At 40.4% G+C, this 16,220-nt stretch overlaps 1 protein-coding gene across 1 annotated transcript in view; it reads left to right on the top strand.

Annotated features, from left to right (window-relative positions):
* Nucleotides 1-16,220, top strand: part of ccdc102a (coiled-coil domain containing 102A) — a 64,134-nt gene that overhangs the window by 731 nt on the left and 47,183 nt on the right. The window lies entirely within an intron of this gene.

The raw sequence follows: 16,220 nt of genomic DNA, 5'->3' as shown, positions 1-16,220 counted from the left end.
CAGTTTTTGGAGCTGATAGCTTAATTTAGCTTGGTATCAACTCATTTGGTAATGGCTTGAATGCAACTCACGCAAAAAAAGCTTTACAGGTTGATTAAATGTGAATGTATTTGATGGGAAGGTATTGAGGATCATGGGGCTGTGAGGGGTAAATCTGCACCCCTGCATACATTGTCCTGAGGTTTCACATAGCATTCAGCACCATCTGTTGTGCTGCTTGGAGCTGCCTGCTTTGTTGGGGTGACAGTGGTAGTGCCCCTACCAGTCTGCCCTCTGCCCTCTAGCCCTCCCTTCCTTCCTGCTTCCATCCTCACGTCTCTCTCACACCCATGTCCTCCATTTGATTCAATTCAGTCGCCCTTATTGGCCTTGAATGTTGAAAACAGTATCCATCCATGTGAATGACACAAACACACACACAGCAAACTGAAAGGGGACTTCTGTGTGTGGTTGTCATGGAAACAAAGAGTTTCTGAAGGCATAAGACCGAATAAGTGCCATGTGCTCCTGTTTCAGACACCAAGTCTGATGTGTGTGTAAGGGGGGGAGGGGGGGTTAGGGTAGGCTACTGGAAGGTTACTAAATGACTAAATTATCTACAGGACTTAATAGGACTGCGGATTTTGGTATCTCATTTCGATGCCACATAAATGCCATCACTGCTCTCTGGTGCTCTGAAACACACGTTACCGGAAAGAGGAGCATCGCTGCACATGATGCTAGTTAAGATTACACAGCAGGTATCGTTAGCTTACTGTTAGCTACTAGCTGGCTTAAACACAATTAAAATGCTGATAAGCATTTTTAACTTGTGTCTGTACTTCACTAGAAAATACTCCAACAGCAAGATGTCCAACAGTGTGCAGCTAAAGACACAGAGGAGACTAGCTGCACTTTGAGACAGCATGGACACTGCTGGAGAAAACGACACCGACCGGACCTAATGTTGCTTTCACTTGCAACTCCTAAGCTCATGGTGCATTCAAAGTGCACCATTCAGTGTATTTCTAAAGTACCCGTCAGTTGTTTAACAGCAGTTGGCTGGTGAAATCAGTTATTGTTAATACATTTTTTATAAATCATTTAAATTTGACCATATGGCCTTAGCAATAAACAAGCCATTCTTTATTTCACCGACTATCATTTTCTGCTCTTCTTTTATATTTTTGAAGTATCAATAGGTATGGGCAATATATTGATATGAGACTAGATATTGTCTTAGATTTGGGATATTGTAAATTGTAATATGACATAAGTGTTGTCTTTTTCTGGTTTTAAAGGCTGCATTTTCAGTAAAGTTGAGTCATTTTCTGAACTTACCAGATTGTTGTCATTACATCCACATCACTAATTATTTATCAAAAATCTCATTGTGTAAATATTTTGTGAAAGCGCCAATAGTCAACAATACAATATCGTTGCGGTATCGATAGCGAGGTATTTGGTCAAACATATCGTGATATTTGATTTTCTCCATATCGCCCAGCCCTAAGTATCAGTTCAGGCACATTTTAAAAAGCTTTAGCACCGGTATCCTAAAAAAAAAAGCGATACTCAACCCTATGTGTGGTAGTATCATAGAATGATTTAAATAAAAATGATTTTTAGAAAATAAGGTCTTCAGGAAATACTAGTTATATGTAACTAGGCTCCACTAATTGCATACAGTAAACACTGGACATACAAAAAAGGGGACAAACAATGAAGCAAAGTACTGCTGTTGAGAACTAATGAGCCAGTACATTGAATAAAAACTGTTGGTAAGGGTTGGTTACTGTGGTTTGAGAAACTAAGCTGCCTTTTTTAAGGTTATTATTTTATTCTTGTGTCGATATTAAAATTGAAAAAAACTAAAAATAGTCATCAGCACCGATGGGGATGCCTTCCAGTTGCTTGTTTGGTCCAACCAACTGTACAAATCCCCAAGACAAAGATTTGTTATTATATTTGGCATTTTTGATCAATAAATGACAATTTATTTTAAAATTGTTCTTGAATTATATAATAAATTGCACATTTCAGCAATATACTTTTATTATTTTATTGTTGCAGCGATATACCGTTTTTAACAGTATATTGTGATATAAAAAGTGACGTTATCACACTGTGAACATTTGCCTATCCATGGTTTTGATATTTCTTTTAAGTTGATTTTCTAAAGAGACTTTTTATACATGCTTCCATAAAAAACAGTTTTGAGTGTCAATCATGATGAAACATCTGTTTTAACCAACTCATTTCTTCAGTCCAACAGTAACTGTCACTGTTAATAGTAATGATGATAACATTAATTTTGGAGCACTGTTTAACCTGAAACCGTGATATAAAATAATAATAAATCTCATACCGTTGCAACTCTATGGCATAGTTGAGTTGCTATGGTAGGGCTGGGTGTTAAATAGCAATACTTTACTGACTAGGTATGTAAGTTGGCATCAAAGTCTTGTTTACTTACTGTTTGACCACGCACTTACTGATTTGAATATTCATTTTGTTTATTTTTTTACAGTGTTTTCTTCACATTTGGCAAATATGGTTTGGTCTGTTCTTTCCAGTTTGTGTCCTGTGTGTCAATCCAGCAGAGCCTTTGTTTGTCTGTCTTCCTGTGTGGGATATCAACATCCTCCCATTTGCCACTCCACCCGCTGAAACTCAGGCCAAACCAAAGTCTTTCTACTTCCTCAGTCTGCTCCAACACATCTCTATGTCTAGGGCTGGGCGTCGGCCATATTTCCCCAACTGAATACAATCTGAGATCAAGTAGATACATAATGTGTGATGTTCCACCAACTAAAACAGAGTTTGGCAAAACTGCTTTTAGTTACAGTGCTCCTACTTCATGGAATGAGTTGCAAAATCAGCTAAAACTGCAGGGTCTTCTTTCACATACTGAATTGATATCCTACCTAAATCAAATATATCAACGTAAAATTTCTGTTTTTATTTCCTATTCCTGTCCTGTTAGTTTTAAAGTGCTGCTCTACTTAACAGAACTAACATGACAGTATTTGAAAAGGCATGTAGTAGAAGATTGGATCCAGGATTTCATTAATCGATATCAGATCACTCGAACAACGATCGATTTTAACTGGAGAATCGATTACTTTAACCCAGTCCTATTGCAATAGCCTGGCTCCGCCCTACTACCTACTTCCGCTCAATTTTCATTTTCCTTTAGCACTCTGTCTGGGTTCGCGGTATATTTGCGGGTTTTCTCCGGCCAAATATTTGGCGGTCCAATCAGCGAACAGAGGGAGTGGCTGAGAACAGTGACGGTGTGGCAGTGCTGCCGAATAGAGAGAGAACAATCTTTGCAGAGTCTTGTTGGTGTCTGTGATGTTGTGGCTCTCCTCCACATCGGGTTCGGGAAAAGATTTTCCAGCTCGCTCTGCAAGTGGTGAAGGAGTTAGCTTAGGCTAACGTTAGTGATGCTAAGCCGATGTCACAACCAAACGTTAGCGATTGGTTATGGCAGATAGTTTTAAACTTCAACAGAGTACCCACCCTCAAGAAATTAACACTTGTCAATGGAGAGTGGCTGGACTCTCTGGACAAATAAAATGGACCAGAGTCTGTCTGGTAGGCCCAGGCCAATGGAACGGAGTCTGTCTGGTAGGCCCAGGCCAATGGAACAGAGTCTGTCTGGTAGGCCCAGGCCAATGGAACAGAGTCTGGTAGGCCCAGGCCAATGGAACAGAGTCTGGTAGGACCAGGCCAATGGACCTGGGTCTGTCTGGTAGGACCAGGCCAATGGACCGGAATCTGTCTTGTAGGACCAGGCCACTGGACCGGAGTCTGTCTGGTAGGACCAGACCACTGGACCGGAGTCTGTCTGGTAGGACCAGGCCAATGGACCAGGCTACTGTCTCGGTCCCATCACTTATCTCTGTCCGCTTAAACAGTTTCTTTACATCCGGGTGTAAAATAAAGTGCATTTCATTTACAATAAGACCAACTATGACTTTAGAGGACTGTAACACCGTGGGAAGAATGCTGTCGTGTTTGTTTTTGTGCAGTTGGGAGCAGTTGGCATGTAGCTGACAGCCTGTGTGCCAGGCCGACAGTGTACCTTCACTCGCTCCGGCCGGCTGCTTAAACGCATTCCAATCCCCTCGCACTGTTTACTTTCCTCTCAGCATCTCCCGTCTACTTTGCTCCCATTCTCTTTGTTCCCTTCTAAACTCTCTCAGTTCACACGCTTGGCCCTTTCTGTCTCTTAACTTCCCATTCTGTTTCCCCTTTCCTCTCCTCTCTCCTCCCTCTCTCTCTGTTTTTCTCTCCATCACAGTGACTGTCAGGCCTCTCGAAGGTCTTGGAAGTCGAGCTGTTGTCAGCGTGGGCTGTGCAGAAGCATCACGGACAAACTCGCAGGCTAAGCCAGCATTATAATTAGATGTTGGCAATGTGTGATTGGAGAAAAAGATTCCAAGGATGTGTCAAGACGGTTTGTTTTTATATGAAAATGCTGGCTTATGTTTTGTCTGCATCAAAGAAGCACAGAAGTTCTGCTGCCTGCGATAATATCCCAACAAAATAACTGATTTTGGGTCGGATTTGGTTTAAATTTTTTCAAATTTAATTTAAGAAGGTTTTCTTTTTCTCTCTCTGACTGTGCCAGTTTTTGCATGAGGTGACAGTGCTACCTAATTGATTGACTATAAGTCACACACTCAGCAGTGTAGCTACTGTTAGTTACCCAGTTGAAATGCATATCATGAAACCCTGAGGTTTGACTGGTAGCATGAAGGGTTATCAAACTCCAAACAGAAGCAGGCCAAGAGCGCTGCAATGTGAGTGTAGGTAGTGTTTTATTCTTGGAGGGAGTGTTTCCATCTGAGTGAAAGAGAGTGGAAGTGTGTCTATGTTTAGCTGTTTGTTTAGGACTTGGTAATTATGGCTAGCAGCAGAGTCTGAGTTAGAGCAAGCAGAGGAATGTCTTTGGTCTGCTCCTGTCACTGAAGTGTGTGTGTGAGTGAGAGTGTGTGTATTTTATGTATTTTAAATGTGTTTTTGTTTGTCAGGGGTTAATGCATTGACTGTACAATTGAATTCCAAGCGTCTGGATTGCCAGATTGAGTTTCTGTCATTTAAAGTAGTTCTGATTACGCTGATGTTTGTTCGAACGATAATTTTTCGGATCACTTTGGTTAATAGTTATTGGATGCTATAAATACGATGAAAAATTTGGGCCGATACGATAACTGATTTTAACGTTGGCAGCTAGATAGAAATAATCATTGCACGTTCATATCTGTTGTCAACAAATTCAAAGTCATTTAAAGCCATTTAAACTGTAGTGTACTAAATGTACTCATGAAAGTACTTAAAAAAAAAAAAAGCATTTTCAAGTATGCATTTTGGACGGATTTTTTGCATGCCACGTGTGTGTTTGTGTGTGTGACTTTTTGAAAATGGCTGACATCTGCCAAGCAAGCATTGACCTCTGAATTCCTAAACACACACACATACTTGCACACATTCATTCTCTTTCCTTGGGCCTTAACTTCGAAGAAGCCATAACTTACCCTGTAACACACTCATACACACGTCATAAACACACATGGATACAACTACACACAACCTTCCTTTTTGGGTGGAACCACCGGATGACATCATTGGCTGCATCTGGTGGCCTCTTAGTGATCTGTCTTCCAGATGTAGAGAACAGGAGCAGGAGATGGCCCTGTGTAGAGCCACTGACAGTTGGGGTCACCACCATCCTGTTTTTGAGCCTTGTTTTGGTTGAACAGAGAGACATATTTATACGTTCTCTTTACTGATATTCGGAGTAGATAGTCAATGTTTTGCCAAAATATTATGCAAATTGAAGGTATATAAAGGGGATTATGCTTGCAACTAAGTCTCCATTCAGACAGGCTGCGTAACGCAGGTCTTTCCTTACATTTTGAATAGGGGTAGTACGTTAAGGCTGGGTTATGCCGTAGGGCGGAAACGCAAAAAGATGAAAAGTTGAGACTGACTCTGCTGCGATGGCCAATCATGTAACCGGAGATCAGACTTGTTGGAGTGTTTTGAGACAATGTGAGGACAGGAAACAAGAAACATCACTGCCTCTATCTCTGCCACAAAAAAACACTGAACTGACCGGGAGTATGTGTAACAGCTGGCAAACAAGAACTGTTGTGAAGAACACAACAGGACTTCACACAAATGGGGCATTTAAGGGACACTCCCACGACCTGTGGAAAATAGCAAAATCACTTTTCTTTTCTTTCTTTTTTTTTTATCTGAATGGGCATTAACAAGTATTTTGTGCTGATTGTTTTTATTTAATGAATGGTCTGTAAATCATGAACAATATACCCATCACGATTTTCTTGAGTGGTATTTGTGGTTTAGATTGGACAGTCATGATAGATGGTGGGTGGGGGCGCAGTGGATATAACACATGCCCCGGGTTCAATTCCCACTGCGATACATCAACCAGTGTGTCCCTGAGCAAGGCACTTAACCCCTAGTTGCTCCAGAGGACCGTGACCTCCAACATATATAGTAATTGTAAGTTGCTTTGGATGAAAGCGTCAGTTAATGACATGTAATGTAAATGCCAACACTTTCATTGGCTGATGACCAAGTCATTTCAAGCATCCCTAATTGATAATAAATCACTATCCTGATGAAGTAGCCCTTCAAAAAGCTTTTTGGATGTACTCAAATTGAGTACTCAACCTTGTTAAATATTTGGCCGTGGTTGGTGGGTAAAGTCTTTCACATTTATACTGGCTGTAATATTGCAGGCCTGACTGTGGACTTTATACAGATGACGAGTACAGAAATGGTCTACACTGCATTTTTGGTGGACATATTTCTGGACTCTTTATTGGAGTCCATTCCCTCTCAGACTCAACCAGATAATGGTATTTTGGCGCCAGCATGGCCGGTCCTGCTGTGTAGAACTGAGCCTGTAAAACTGGTCTGCTAACGTTTTACAATCTCTATACATTTTTAATGTGTCTATATGTGTGCAGTAGGCCCGCATGTAACGAGACGAGCGTTAGAAGCTCTGTTTGAGGTCGGCCTCTTATATTTAACTCATATATTGCATGTGTCATACGGACATGGTACATCTTTAAATGTCCATGTTTTTGAGCTCTTATATTTCCCAAGACAATTCTATGAATCGGAATCAGGGCCAATCTGGGTGTATTTTAAAGGTTCCATGGCATGAAAATGTCCCTTTTTTATGAGGAATTTTAACATTTAATATGCGTTCCCCCAGCATGCCTATGGTCCCCCAGTGGCTAGAAATTGTGATAGGTGTAAACCAAGCCCTGTGTATCCTGCTCTGCCATTGAGAAAATGAAAGCTCAGATGGGCTGAGCTGGAATCTTGCCCCTTATGAGGTCATAAGGGGCAAGGTTACTTACCCTTTCTCTGCTTTGCCCGTCCGAATTTGTCATCATGGCATCATGGCTTTCAAACGAGCAAAGTGGCAGTTGGTCAAGGCCAAATTCCCAGCCTCCCAGTGTGACAAGCTGGTTTCAGCCAAGGCCAAAGGGGAAGAAGATGAAGACTCATGGGGCTGTCTGCTCCCGGCTTTCAAAACCGACCATCACGGCGGCTCGTTTGGAATATGATCTCTTATTTTATGTAAAGTTTCTGAAATCATTTTCGTGGAGAAAAAAGCTGCAGTTGCTGAATCTTTCTTCACTTCGGATCCACAACAGTCAAGTTTGGAGACTTTTGTGAATTTTTTGAGGGTGGCGAGTCAAGCCGCCCGCTCCTCATTTACATAAAGTACCCTGCAACAGATGGCCAATATTAAAGGACTCAGATTGGGATCAGGGCCAGAAAAAGAACATCCCCACTTTAAGCACTTTTCAGTGATTTTCTCATTATTTGAGCAATGATGATTTTGAGGAATGTTTTCCCTAGGTTTGTGACAAACTTGGGGGCATGTAATTTGCGGGAGGTAAATGGGTCCTTACTACAAGAAAATGTTATGTTTTTCAATAAAAGACAAACGTAATTTCCCATATTTTGGACCATTATTGTTACGATATCTTTGTCTAAAACTTTGAAACAGCTAGAGCACATAATAAATAAATAACACTCAAACATCTTACAGACAAAACTTGCCAAATAAGTCAAACTGCAATCATTAGATCTGAGAAAAGTACTTGAGTTACATTTATTTGGTTAAGGGAAACCCCTCGAATAGCTTTGATCTGTAGCCATACCCATGGGACTCTCCATGGGACAGAATGGTGTGTCTGTGTGTGGGGGTGTGTGTTTCCGCCTCCCACCTGGGGTCACAGACAGATTGACTCGGCTTTAACGCTCAATTACCTCTGCTGTTACTCGGACAACAGCAAACACAAATGATTCCATAGAGTATCATAGGTTCATCTTGTCTGAGTCTGGCCTGGGCTTTTATCGGAAAATGAGCAGCAAAAATACTTTTAGTAACCTGAAACTAAATAAAAACTTAAACTCAAACTACATTGGCAGGTTTAAAAAGATTAATAATAATGAAGAACGTAAAAAGGGGGACAGCATGACTTAATTTCCATAAAACTCCATTGTAGACAGAATACCAGCTGATCTGAGTGGTTAGCTGATCTTAAATGCAATATCTGCATTACCCATTATCAACCCATTCACTGATCCTTTTAAAAAAAACTAACTAGAAAAATATTGGAGAACCCTTTTGCAATTATGTAAGCACATAATGTAATCTGACAACTGCTGCCCTGGTAAAAAAAAAACAATGCAACTGATCTCAGCTGGTCTAAAGAATTTAAGATGTTGCATTGTTTTGTTATAGGAAAGTCACTTATCAGAAGAAGAACATAAAAAGGGGTGTAGCAATTTTAATCAATAAGACACTTGCTTTTTCATTAGAAAAAGTCATCTAGGACAAACTGGATAACTTTGTTATGGTAGTAAGCACAATAGGGGAGGAGGGTTGGGTACCGTTTAGGTTTTTTCCGATAACGGTGCTAAAACGACACTTTTAAAACGGTGCCAGTGCCTGAACCTATACGAAAAGGGTATTTTCCAATAACTTCAAATGCACCTGTCTGTCTGTGTTGTTTTTCAGACAACGGCACAATGCTTAACGTCCCGGTGTTGGAATCCTCTCCAGTGAAACACAGACGCCCGTTATACTGGTTAGCTGTCAGCATTTTAACCGTGTTTAATCCAGCTGCTAGCTAACGCTAGGCTAACAATACCTGTTGTTAAGTGAAGTTTTAACTAGCCTCACATGCAGTGATGCTCTGTTGCCTCTAAGGTCTGTTTCAGAGCATCATAGAGCAGCGCAAAAGGCACTTAAGTGGCACCGAAATGAGGCACTGAAATCTGCTTTAGATACCGGTATTAGCACCGGATTTTGCTACTCAGCCCCAAAGGGGAGGTAAAAGTGACTATTTTAAACGTGTAAGTCCCGAAAGACTCGGATTAGAATTTAGAGAAATTGCAAATATCATTGCCGATAATGCTAAGGGAATGATAGTAATGGGAGGAGATTTAAATGCCGTACAAGATGGCAAGGCGGACAAAACTAGAAAACCAAGAAAGAAGAAAAAAACTAGTACTTAATTTTATGATTTCAGAGCTAGGACTTGTTGACTCTTAGAGAGCTAAACACCCCAAAGGAAAGAACTTCCGTTTTTTTTTTCTCCAATGTTCCCTATAGTTACTCCAGGATGTATTACTTACTGACTCTCCCGACAGCATATGTATAAGGCAATAGATTCCCATATTATACCAAAAACCCTGTGTGACCATTCCCCTGTCATGTTAAAAATCGATCTAGATAAAGAAAACTTCTTCCGATACTGGAGATACACCTCGTTACTGACTGATACAGCAACAGTGCAAGATTTAAAACAGAATCTCGGTGTTAGACGGACTCCCTGCAGAATTTTATAAATGCTTTATAGACAACCTAGTACCAAATGATTCATGTTTTTAACCAGGCCCTCTCCAAAAACAACCCACCAACTACATGGTCATATTGGGGATCCACAGTCAATCCCCAAAAAATGAAGCGGCAACCTTTTTCTCTGGCAAATTATAACTGGCATTTTTCTCATTTTTGTGACATTTCAAAGACAATTTTAATAAAAGATGAATCAATGAAAGATTCGTCAGATGAATCATTATCCTCATCATTCCACACAGGCAGGTATCATTTTGGCAAAACGCTGCACCCTCAACTCATAAAGTAAATAAAATACATAGAAAAACATTTCTCCGCACAATTTGCAGCAGTGTTAACTCATAACCGAGAATATGTTATGTTAAGGGAATAATATTTTCCATAAATATATAGCAGCCAACTAGACACGTGAGCTCTGTTTCCTTCCACATGTAAAATGTAAATTCTCCCAGTTTATAGTGATTGATGTACCATCCCTTTCTTCCGCATCTTACAGTTAACTAGACAGCAAGGCATGGAAGGCATAATTGGCATAATTGGAACCTGCGGCTGCCTGCAGGGATTTCTAAGCTCCAGTGCAGACTCAGGACTCCTGACTAGGCAACTATGACACAACTCACATTTTCAGAGATGGTAATATTTAGCTAGAAAATGAAGCGCAAAGAGAACAATGAGTTGTGGAGATCCACAAAAGCCAGTGAAGTTGTTTTGTAACCTAAAACCTGGTGTTGTAGTCAAGACTGCCTAAACCAAGACTAAGTCATCACCAAGACCAGAGACTATCGAGACAAGACCAAGTCCAAGGCAGGGCGAGTCCAACACTGCATGCCATGATAAAATGAGGGGAATGCTAACCATAGACACATCTCAAATTGATCTGAAAAATCCCACGTTAAGCCAACGAAGATTCTTCTTCATTCACTTCTTTGAAATAAAATCCAGAGTTCTCTTTGCCTGAGACTGGGACAAGGCTGAGTGCAAATGCATTAAACTGGATTTGTGATTGGAATCCAGCTTAAATCATCGTGACTGGTTGACAGTCCTAGTGTGATTTGAATGCTAACAGCTGTTTCCTGTGATGTATGACTCAGGCCTGACCTTTCTGCCTCACCTGCCCCGACGCGTCATTAACCTTAAAGCGGTGTGTAATTAATGAGTCTTTAGTGAGCTCATGCCCTCTCAGCATGACAGCAGACTCTGTGTTTCTACCCACTGAAATAACTCACTCAACTTCCTGTTTGACTCAAAGATTACATATGGAGTTTTGCTAATGATTTATTCTAAATCTTAAAAAAAAAAGAGGTTTTCTTTGTGCTGTAGAACAAAACCAATATGAAAACCGAAAATGAATCAGAAAATAACGTTTCCTTTCCCTGAGTCACTTGTATTTGACTCTCCCTCTCTTCTTTCCTCTCTCTCTTGATGGTTAAAATTGTTTTCCCATTAAGAAAATACATTTTCCTTCCTTGTTTTGTTCACTTTTGTTTCTGAATTAGGTTTGTAGTGCCTGCTGGTGACTAAATACCGATTAGATTCACATACAGCTATTTTATACCAACACTATCTGTTGTAGAGGAAAATACAATTCAGCCAGGATTCCATTTTCAAAATTTCTCCAAAATACCAGACCAGTGATAGATTGCTCCAGTAGATTTTGCAGAGTCATATTAAGACAATACATTGTTCATTTAGCCTATATTTACTATTGTTTCCTGGTTGGAGAAGTAGAATGGTGTGTGTTCATGTGTACATTTTCAATCTGGGAAGGAAACCCTGTCTTTGCATTTAATTTGAATCAACAATCTGTTTTAATATAAGAGCTTGTTAAAAGTGGCTTTGACTTAAAACTGAACATTTAGCCGAAAATATAGACGTATATATCGTGTATCACCATTCAGCCAAAAAATACAGAAATATGATTTTGTGTGTGTGTGTGTGTGTGCGTGTGTGTGTGTTTGAAGTTCTTTAAGTCGCTACATAAGCTCCCATGTGTCTGTGTGTTGCAGTGTAAGCTGGTTTGGCTGATTTGCTTGCATTTAAAAAGTGGTTTGATCCCCATTAGGGCCTGTTAAACCGCTCTATCCCTTTTGTGCCCATGAGCGTTGTGTCACACAGGCTGTGAACTCTGCTTCCTTGAGGGAAAAGATTAGAGCCAGACAAATTCCTGGTCATCTCAGGCTAATCAGACAGTATTAGACCAGAGACTCACAGTTACAAAGTTTGCCTGTTTGTCTCAACCGCAGACACGCTGTTAAAATGTCAGTCACATGCTCGGTGGGTTTCATTGTAAGAGCATGTTCCACTTCAGGAGCAGTTTTTTTTTTTAAAGCATATTAGATTTAGACAAAGGTATGAAAAAAAGTTTTCAAAGCCCATGCCAGTAGGACATTAAGTTAGTGTTATTAAATGTGGTATTTAAAGACTGTATCAAGAACGTACTTTTGGATCTTAACATCTTAACATAGTTAGTATCATTGTAATACACAACGCTCATCAAGGTATCATTATAAAACTATTTAAGGCAAAAGACTGCAAAGGCACAGCTAAAGCTTCAACTGTAAAGGACCATACCACTTGTTTAGCTCGTTTAAAATGAAGAACTTAATGCTGTGCAAGATATCGGTGTTGTATTGATATTGCTATATCGGTCGGGCTCTAATACTTGCTATTTAGCGTGTTTATCATCACCGTTTGGCCTCCATTGACTTACATTACCTTGCAATTGCGTGTGAATGTACGCTGTGGCAAGTCGTGTTAAACACAGGACTTTCACCCAGGAGACTGGGGATCAGGTCCCGTGTGTCACATTTCCTAAACTCAACCGCCTCTTTCTTCTCGCAACAACACGCCAAGGGGTGTGTATATTTACGTCCGTTGTATACAGCGCAGACATCCAAGCGGATAGCTCAAAATGCGAACAGATAACACGCCACATGGCTTAAGAAAGTGGGAGTGTATGTTTACGCGAAGTCATGACATCATGTTGTATTTGTAATAACAGACGATGCAACGTACATTTAGCAGAGCTGGCAGAGAGGCGGCTGGAGAGGTCCGCACCTTCTAGAACCTAAAAAGTTGGATGGGAGTTGTGAGAGTACATTTGTTGGCCCTAAAAACCAAAACAATGAGCTAAAAGAGGCTAAATCAGAGTTGGCTGATAACTCTCTGCAGTTTTAATCCTACACTAATGTCAAAGTCTAAAAGCAAGGACTGGAAGTAGGAGTACATTTGAATGGAACTCACAGACTATTCAGTATACCTGTGCCATTTTGACAGCAAGTGTGGAAGATGTGAAGTTTTTATTGTGAAGGTGTAACCTCCTACTCGCTCTTTCATCTTTTAATGCACTGCTTTGCCTTGATATCGCTTTCCATCTCTCTCTTGGAATTTCATCATCTTTACCTCAGCAACTTCTGGGATAAAGAAGAGAAAGAGCTGCATCCCGCATCTATTTACCTAATTGTGCATTATGCAAACCCCTCTTAGCTTTTGCTTTGAAGCCGCTGTACCCTGCCGAAATGCACCTTTTTTTAGCTCTGCTTTCTCAACGTCTGAGGCGTAGAGTAACATCCCATAATAGTGATGATAAAGGCACCCAACAGTCTTAAAAAGGTCAAGTTTTAAATGCGTTTTTAGTCTCATAACATGTTCAAAATGTCAATAAAAGTGCCTACCCATGTAAAGTGATTCCTTCCGAGTAAACACAGTTTTTTTCAGGAGAGGTTTCATCACCGCTGCTTTAAATGAGAGTACATAACTTGTTAATAGAGACATATTGATCTAGTAATGGAGTGTTAACCACGGGTAACGCTTCTTTAAGTAGCCTTGTTTGGATGGGGTCTAAGACACAGGTGGATGGCTTAGCTGAAGAGACCTTAGACATTAATTGTTGAAGGACTATAGGATAGAAGCAATCAAAGTATATGTCAGGTCTTGTCGTTCTTTCTAGTGCTACTGCGTTTAAACGTAACCCGTTAGAAATTGAGGGCAAAAGGTGATTCATTGTATCTCTAATTGTTATAATTTTATCATTAAAGATGCTCATAAAGTCGTCACTACTCAGAGCTATAGAAATAGATGGCTCAAAAGAGCTGAGGCCATCTGTCAGCCTGGCTACAGTGCTGAAAAGAATCTTTGGGTTGTTCTTATTTTCTTCTATTAGTGATGAGTAATGGTCTGATCTGGCATTTCCGAGGGGACATTCTAAAACGCTTAACGTGAAAAAGCCTAACGTGGTTTAATGTACCTAAACAACGATCAATCATCACCATATTTACCATGGCCATATCTTGTCATGAACACTTAAACCTGTCAAAAAAACAAAACTCAAATCCAACGATTACAGAAGTTATCTCACGTTAACGTTTTCTTCTTCATTGGTGTCTATGGCGAGAAAAGGCTTTACGCGGTTTAATGTACCTAAACAACGATCAATTATCACCATATTTCTCTCACATCTTGCTCCTCATAACCAGTAAAAACTGTCAAAAATTCGGACCCAAAGTCCTATTATTATGGACGGTAGCTGCATTAAGCGTGTCTGCTTTAATAAGGGATATTGTAAGGAAAAAGCTTAAATTAAACCACGTTAAGCTTTTTCACGTTAAGCGTTTTAGAACGTTGCTTTCTGAGGGCATTCCTATACCTTTTCAGACTCTCTTGCCATTCCAGTTTGGTGGAAGACCATTTACTTTTAAGTTTTCGCAAGATTTGTTTTAATTTGCAAGTTTGGGAGTTATTCCAAGGTGCTGGTTTCCTTTGCCTCATTGTCTTCTTTTTGAGAGTAGGAACAGAGTCTAAAGTTGTCTGTAGGCAGGTTGTAGCACCATCTATTAATGTATCAATTTGGGAGGGACTAAAGTTAACATAAAGGTCCTCTATTATATTAATAACATTAAAGGAATTAAATGCTGTTGGAATATCTTCCCTAAATTTAGCTTTAGCACTGTCAGATCTATTTGTGTTCTTTATGTTCTATTTACTTTAGTTTAGTCAGATAGTAAGGATTAGAGAATTGTCTAATAATAAAGGATTCTGCGTAAATACTATTCCATTTTAAATTTTGATGCCATATGTCAGCACATGGTTGGGTGTGTGTGCCTTATGCAGATGCTGACTGAAGGTTTAGGCTTAATTAACAAACTTGAATCAAAGATGGCGGCAACGCTCCCCCCCCCCCCCCCCCCCCCCCCCCCCCCCCCCCCCCCCCCCCCCCCCCCCCCCCTCGGCCTGAGCCAATAGGAATTCGAGTATTGCTATGACTGGGAGGAGTGGCTTCATTTAGACTAACACATTCTTTATGGCCCAGTCATGTTTAAGTAAGATTTGATTATCTGATATCTGATCGTTTATTAGTACTGCTTTAGAAGACAGAGGTCTAATATTTAGTAGTATGTTTAATTCCAATTAGGTTGTTAAGTATAGCCCCTCTTTTGTTTACCTTTTGATTTACCTGATATGAGTCGGGGGACAGACACCGTGGTTATTAGACTATGAGTGGGCAACTGCTGCAGCACAGAGGAGCGCATTGCATTGCACCTCTGATTACTAATATCAGACGTGGGTTGTCATGGTTTATGGCCGATAATAGACTCTGTCAGTACATTCTAATATCTGTTTGTTTATTTATCGCAAGTGATATTGTTATTGTGATATCCACCAACCTTTTTCCAAATCGCATATTTTCCTCATATCAAGAAGCCCTAACTTTTTTGCAACCTTGTATTTGCATGGTTCACTTTGCAGTAGAATATTATTAAAACAATGTCTTTGATTTGGCATTCAGGCAAGCTGAAATGTGTCAGTAAAGCAGCACGGCTCTTTTCTCATTCAGGAATTCTGTCTTGTTTGGGGACGCATCAAAGGTTTGCCTCCAATGATCTGGGGATTTAGGTGAACATATGGCTGTTGACAGCATCTAATCCAAACTGTAAAGAACGTGTAGTGGAAAGTGTCTCCCTGCTGCAATCTATCCTCGTCCTCCTCCATCCCCTGACATCACCTCCTCCGTCCATCTGCTCCTCATTCCCCTCTCTCTGTCCAGGTCCTGTTGAATAAATGATGGCAATGTGATACTGCACCACCTGCCTGTGCTGAGCTGGACACTCTGATTCTGACACACACACACACACACACACACACACACTTTTGCTTTCTCTGTCATTTGCTCTCAAGTATAAATACAAACTTCAGTTTGTAGATTAACAAAGTACAGTGTATGTTTGAGTTTGTGTGCATTTCTATTGGTTTGAAGGGCGTAGGCTGTGTGGAACCACATTGTGTGTGTGTGTGTGTGTGTGTGGGGGGGGGGGGG

The sequence above is a fragment of the Etheostoma cragini genome, chromosome 1 (genome assembly GCF_013103735.1).
Source record: "Etheostoma cragini isolate CJK2018 chromosome 1, CSU_Ecrag_1.0, whole genome shotgun sequence".
Taxonomy (NCBI): Eukaryota; Metazoa; Chordata; class Actinopteri; order Perciformes; family Percidae; genus Etheostoma; species Etheostoma cragini.
Note: the sequence above shows the minus strand (reverse complement) of the source record. Positions and strands in the feature narration are given on the sequence as shown.